The sequence below is a fragment of the Lates calcarifer genome, linkage group LG16_LG22, assembly GCF_001640805.2.
Source record: "Lates calcarifer isolate ASB-BC8 linkage group LG16_LG22, TLL_Latcal_v3, whole genome shotgun sequence".
Taxonomy (NCBI): Eukaryota; Metazoa; Chordata; class Actinopteri; family Centropomidae; genus Lates; species Lates calcarifer.
In genome coordinates, this window is record NC_066848.1 from 16,769,790 (window position 1) to 16,777,221 (window position 7,432).

General features: G+C 39.3%; 1 pseudogene; it reads right to left on the reverse strand.

Annotated features, from left to right (window-relative positions):
* Positions 1-7,432, reverse strand: part of LOC108873083 (contactin-associated protein-like 4) — a 102,463-nt pseudogene that overhangs the window by 66,427 nt on the left and 28,604 nt on the right.

Consider the following 7,432-nt stretch of genomic DNA (forward strand, 5'->3'; position numbering starts at 1 on the left):
TCTGAGATGTCTGCCTTCCTCCCAGCATGCCTCTCTGGCTGGAGAGAGGAGCGTGTCTGTCTAACAGCTACTGAGCTGTGAGATATCAGCACATGGATGCTGAAAAACAATGTTTCCAGCCTATCATCTGCCAGTCATAAACGCACCTCTCATGCTGGTATTTTGCTGATATGCTGACTGTCTTAAGTTTGTCCAGTTAGAAAATGCCAGCCTGTAGCTCAATATACTGTTTTTGAAATATACAGTATATATACAGTACATAAACAAGCTGCTCTTGGAAGCATATTATACTGTATTTTTAGAAATTAATTCTACAATTTGGTACAAATCTGGTGACAAAATAACATGAACACACACAAAAATGATTTGTTGATAGTAATCAACATAGTAATGGATATAATCTGATATGTAGATATGGACTGTATCTGGAAAGTCCATTATCACAAACAGACACAGCAAAGAACACATATAAGCTCAACTTCCTGATCATGTCCCTCTGGGTCTGTGATACACAGATTAAAAATCCACTGGGCTTCTGCTTCTTTGTAGTCTCCTCCCCTGGTGGGAGGGCCTGACCCTCTGCACGTTGGAGAATTTTAACGCTGTGTAAGTGTCCCCACTCCATGCAGGTAATTGTAAGCAACAGGGAAGGTAGAAGTCCTTCCTCTTGGTTCTGCTCTTGTGTTCAGTGATGCATGCCCTACTCTAAGTGTACTCAGTGCCTCACCCACTTATAATTTAGGACAAGGGCATTCAAAAACATTAGTAGCACCTCGGAAAGCACAAGTAGTGAAGTAATTTCAGTTCAACCACCTCACTAACTTGCAGATTCAAGTGTAGGTTTCTGACAGCATGTCAGGACTGCTTTTGCTTCTTCTCTTTTGAAGCACCAAAATGTAAACTTTTTGCAAAAATGAAGTTCAAGACATTTACTTTAGATTCTGCTCACAGCCACTACAGAAACACGTTTTCATGCTGTTTTCTGACATCAGCACATATATTGTGCCGACTAGTCTACTGTTTTGATTACCACAAGGGCAGCACTCTCTTTCAGGTCCTTTTTATTCAGAATTTGCCAGGTTTAACTTTCATCCCATCTACACAGGCAGAAAACTGAAACCCCCGTTGCTGCAGTGCTGGAAAGGTTAGACAATCTGGCTCATGAAGAGAAAGTCACAGACTTTAATCACCGACCTGGCAGGAAAAATCCAACAGATATTGTGCCCTTGAATAAGGTATTTCAAAAGTTTTCTAGAGGAGTGATATTGGCAAAAGGCAACAAAATGACTGAAAATCATTAGTGCATTGATGGAAGAACTTGTTGGTCATTCTTTAATATTAAAATCACCTTAAAATCATGCTAGAATGTCTTCAAAATAGCTGGCAGCTACTAGTTAACAATATGAACAAGAGAATTTTTTATTTTTTTTGCCACAGCAAGTGACTTATTGTCATTTTATACATATTTACACACTTTTTGTCAATTGAGCAAAGACAGGAAAAAGTCCTCATGCTCATCCAGGCTCATAGGTCAAATCATTGCGAAAAACAGTGAACAGCCCCTCAGAAAGAAAATATTTAAAAACAAGATGAGGCAAATTAATGAATTTACTCTATGCAGTGTTAATATGAAAACATCCTTACAGTGATACTAGCATCTCTTAACCCCTGCTGTTTCCATCCAGGTTCTGTACAACACCCACTATGTGAACTGATTTAGCCTTCACCAACACTGCAGTAGCCTAAATTATACATAAACATCAAAGACGGACAGTGTGTGTGTGTGTGTGTGTGTGTGTATATGTGTGTTTCTGGTGCAGGTCAGTGGCACGTGACCATCTCACTGCCAACACCAGTGCTACAGTCACACTTCACTATGGCTTCGTGCTACAGCCTCCACCCTGAGGAAACATGTGCAGAACACAATCACCTGTTAAGAAGTTCTGCATCAATAATCAGCATCTCGTTCTTCTGTGTTGCTCTATTGATTTCTGAAACAGTAATTCAAAGACAGATCTGTCTGCAGACTAAACCACTGATCAGCACTTCTGTTGGCAGGGGTTCAGTATCACACAAAAAGACATTTCAGAAGTGGCCTGCTGATATGGGGGACTGAAGCCGGGCTTTCTGTTTGAAAGACAGAATCCTAAACTTCAACATGCGTGTCTCTAATTTATACCCAGAGATAGTACTTTTTAAAGTACTTTACAAATGGTATAGTCCCTGAGCTTGGATGTTTGCAGCAAAATTATGTTAATCAACACTGGATATAATTTTTTTTCTCTTTTCTGGGGGGGAGGAAATCAGCATTTGAAAAATTAATTAATGGATGCCTAGTTTATCATGATATTTATTAGAAATCATCATACTAGTCCAAGAAACTGCCTAATATCTTCATTACAGTATAAGCTGTTATGTAAGATTCTAGCTGTAGTTTGTGTTACAGTTTGTTTGAGCTCAGCATAACACTCTCATAAATATACAAAGCCTATGCATATTTCACAATATTTCCCTCTAAGGAGCAACCAGAAATTTACAGAGATGTAGTGACAGTGGTAAAGACATTTTTCTTGACGTTATTAAGCATGGTTCAGCTTTACAGACTTTTCAGTATAAAGTTGCTGAAAAATAATTTTCATCACATTTAATTTGAACTACATGAGGTTCTACTGTACCACTAAACCCAGAGGATCAGAATGTGTAGCAGATCATGGTCATCATCACTGTTTCTCATTTGCATGATGTGAAGAATAAATCTTGACACTTCTCTCAATATTGCAGTATTGGAGGGGAACCTTTGATGCTTAATTATCCCAGTGAGTGCATTTGCAACCATGGCTGTTAGATTTTATGATCATTACAAACAATCCTCTGATGTTTGCTCGTAAGTGTGACAGGTACCTAGTATGCATGATGCAGAGAATCACAAAACCAATTGAAATAAAACTTAAGACTTTAATGATCCCTCAGCTGGAAATAAAGTATTTATATGGCACCAGCTAAGGATTCACTGCTATTGACAGTTAATAACTGGACTTTGCTATGCACTAGTATCAATATATTCACACCGTGGGGCCACATTAGGTTAGAGTTTTCTCAACTGTGACCTGTCGATTTGTCACTGAATCCCTGCCAGCTGCTGCTGTTCTGTCACTGACCCTGGTCTAAAGTGCCATAAAAATCAGGTGAAGTGAGGAAAAAGTTTCAGAAATACTCTGGCACTGGAGGAACTGCAGGTGCGCTCTCCTCTCTCTGTGCAATCTCTTCCACCTCATTAACTGAGTCATTAAATTGCACGTCAGATACCTTATCTCTGTTGCATCTTAAAGTTTTGGCTTCGACTCAGCTTTGTCCTGCGGTGCTCAATATCAGCTATGGTCTTCAATACCAGTGACATTTCTTGTGCGCTCACATTTACCTATAGACAGTGCATCTGATATAATTATCCCTTGTGGCAGCCTGGAATGAGGGAGGGAACAGGTGGCAATTTACAATCTAAAGAGATGCAGAGACAGCTCCAGTATGTAGATGTTTTGTTAAATTATGCCCAGGACTGCTACAGAAGCCTCAGAAATAGATTCTCACAACTAAAGAATATCATAATAGTTGTCTATTGTTTATTTCTTCTTCTTCTTCAGCTTCATCATTGTCATTGTCTTCCACTTCATCTTCTACATGACAATTATCATCATCTCTCTATTTCTCAGTCATTTTCATCACCTTCATCACCATTCATCATTACTCATAATTACTGACATTATCATAATCTTCTTTATTTTTTTTCCTTATAATCAACATCATGGTTACCTTCTTTTTCTTGTTAATGTCTTCATCACCTTCATCATTATCAGTGTCTTCATCTCAGGCCACTCTTCATCATCTCTTTGTCACATTTATCATTTTATTCATCTTCTGCTTCCTCTTCACCTTCACCTTCACTCTTTATCATCATCACATTCCCCTTATTCTTCCTCATCTCTTCAAGATCATAACATCACCATCATCATCAGTGGTAGGATTGATGATGGTCATCATCATCATGCCCTCATTCATCATCTACTCTGTGTATATATTCTCAATCACCGCCATCATCATTATAATCATTATCATCATCACATTCTTTTCATCCACTTCTTCTCTTCCTCTTCTTCCTCTCCATCATCACAATCATCTCTCTATTTCTGTAGTGATTCTACAGAAATGACCATATTTGATGATAACGATTCCCTTTAAGTATATTTTAGTGTTGCTTTAATACCAATAGTTTTATCTGCACCCTCCATCAGGTGTTTAGAGTGTCTTTAGGGATTCTCACGTCTTGCTCAAGAATGCGATAATTTCTTTTATCCAGTCCAAACCGGGACCCACGACGAGTGACAGAGTCCCCTGTGAGTTGACAGATTTTTGAACCAACTACAAGTCATCTAAGGTGATGACAGGGCCATGTGATAAATGAGCATGTGTTTAGTGAGCCAGAGCTCCAGTGGGACTGGCCTTGAGCAAATTTCAATGCGTCACAAACTCAGATGGATGGACTGTAGGCCTCTGTCAGTTTTATCACTTAACTACATGTCCCTTGGTTAATAAATCTAGATTCCTGACTGACGGCTCCAAGTTTACCCCGATGGCCGCTGCTGCCATAATGTAGCCTTGACTTCATCAGATCGCATTCATGGTTCCCCTTCTCTGAAGACACATTTTCATAAATGACACTAAAGAAGAAATATGAAGGGGGCTTTCTCCTCAGCTTCCTCTCACTTTTCTCATCTCCACTGTCACTGACTCTAGTGTCTCATGAATCATAAAGGACAGTGGGGAATGCACTGAGATGCACAATGCATCCAAACTAATTGGATTATATTCACATGTTTCCTCTCAAGACATCCAGCTCATTGAAAAATATCAAATTCTCATATTGCGGCTGAAATTAGCAACAGTCAAATATTCCCTCAGCTCCGTTGCCAGAATTATTAATGTTTTAGATTCTTTAAACATCAAATCTAAAAAAAACAAAAAAAAAAAAACAAAAAAAAAACAAATAATGTCATGTCAAGCCAGACATTACTAAACCAGAAGCCTGAAAGAAGATGCACATGTCTTAATAATGTTTGCAAGAATCCTGTGAGCAATGACTAATGGGAAGCAGAGCCTCAACACAAACAGTTTAAACAAAACCATCTTAAAGCTTTATAATGATGAGGATAGATTTCTCTTTTGTCTTTGACTTTAATTTAATACACAATACGCTTACACTATTGTTGGTTCAGGTGACACAACAACATGTTTGTACAGGACAACTTTCAGGCCCTGTATAGGTCTACTTTCAATTAGTCTTTTGGTGAATAACCAAACACACCAGAGCTTGCACCACAGCACCCATCACCAGCAAGAAATTCCCACTCCTGAACAGCTTTGGGACAAAACCAGCTGACTTTGAACTGAGAGAAGACAACACTTCCTCTGCGTCTTCTCTCTCTAGATGCAGCACCTGGTGACACATTAGTTTTAACTTGAGAACCTCTCTCCTCAGAGACTGGTGACTGTGAGTGGTGAGTCATTTGTTATCTGAACACAACAAGTGCACACACAAGCACGCTAACCGCATTATTGGCATTATGCACATGCACACACACACACACGTTTCTGGCATGCTGCTGAGCATTCCCTTGCTCTCCTCATGCCATGTTCACACATGACTATTTGCCTCTTATCTGGAGATGCACACAGAGACATGCACACACACACACACACACACACACACACACACACACACACACACACCACACACACACAGGAACATAGATACATGTGCATTTGCACAGACACGCAGGTTAGGAATGCAGCAGCACTATCTGTCCATTAGGCTGTGATTAGAACACACACTCCACTGACTCCAAATCAGCTGAGATGAGAGATAACAATCCCAAAGGGAACTTAATGCAACCATACTACAGAGACAGAGAGAGAAAAGTTTAACATAACCTCATACGCCTCCTTTGTGCCTACACTTGTGTGTTTTTTTTCTCTGACAGATGCAGCATCCTATAAACACACACTTGCTTTGCTCCTGCTTATTGCCTATGCATTTGAGGGAAGATTGCTCAGGTAATTGGAGGATATGAAGAAGTGCTTATTCGTTCCATTAGACTTATGAGGTTCATACAGAGAGTTTGAGAATTTTACGCTCTTAAAGAGCAGATGAAAAGGCTGTGATAGAAGAAAGAGCTAAACTTTTAATCAAACACCCAAAACAAAAATCATGACTTTAAAGCTCCTATGATTTGGAATATCTGTCTTTGCTGCCCCCTTATGTACTATCAACAAATCAGTGTGGCAAAAGCAAAATAAAACAAAACAAATAAACAGAAAAATCACTAAATATTTACCATACAATGCTATATATTTACACCCCATTCATTCAGAGTGTCCAAATTCTGTGACATTCATGCTCTATATTGCTCTCAAAAATTGCAATTTTGGGGGTGAGTGAGTGAAGTGATAATGCAAAATGACAATGAATGAGATTTCACCATGACATTTTGCCAGTTGAAATGCAGGTGCGACTGAGCATTTCATGTGGGACAACTTACACTTTATCTGTTGTATTAGAGCATGAGGTTTGGTCAATTTGTGCAAATCCCAGCATAACCCCGCCATTTTCAGCCTGAGCTGAGGTCTGATCAGCCAGAAAACATCTGCATGGATGTGGAGGATCTTTAGTTGAGGTGAATAAATGAATACATGATAACTAAATCATGTTTTTATTTTTAGAAAGAAAAGAGCTGCAATAATAAGTGAGCAAGATATCTGACTATTTCGCAGTATAGCACCAAACAAAGAAGGAATGAAGGCTTGAACATGAACTTGGTGAGGACTGCAAATCACTGTGGGTGAATCACTACAAATAAAATGATGATGAAGATGAAAAGTGATGCTGCATTTACCCTTGTGTTCTAATAAGAAATCAGCCGCATCACCACATCTCGTCCCTCCGCCTGCTCCACTCAGAGCTGCTGCTATAGGTTTCTTGCTCAGTCCTGTTCTGCTGTTCCACAACCATAACTTCATTAAACAACATTTTGCATGCAGCATATCATTTCTTCTCTGAGCTTAGTGATCTCAGACAAATCCCACCAGTAAACTGCAACTGAGCTCTCCCTTACACGCAGAACCACCTGAAGGCAGTCACAGGTGTTGACTGAGCTGCCACTTTCATGTATCAGGAGAAAATTACACACAGATTGCAAGCACAAATTGTACGAACAAAGCAGCATATTTGTATGTACTGTTTAAGTGCTGCAGTTAACACAGCTCTGCCCAGAGTAACCAATGTGTGACTCAGTAAGCATCATTTTTTTAACTGATGATGATAAAAGAATCTAGGATTCATTACATTACAGCATATACAGCATCTATAGGAAAATATTTCAAT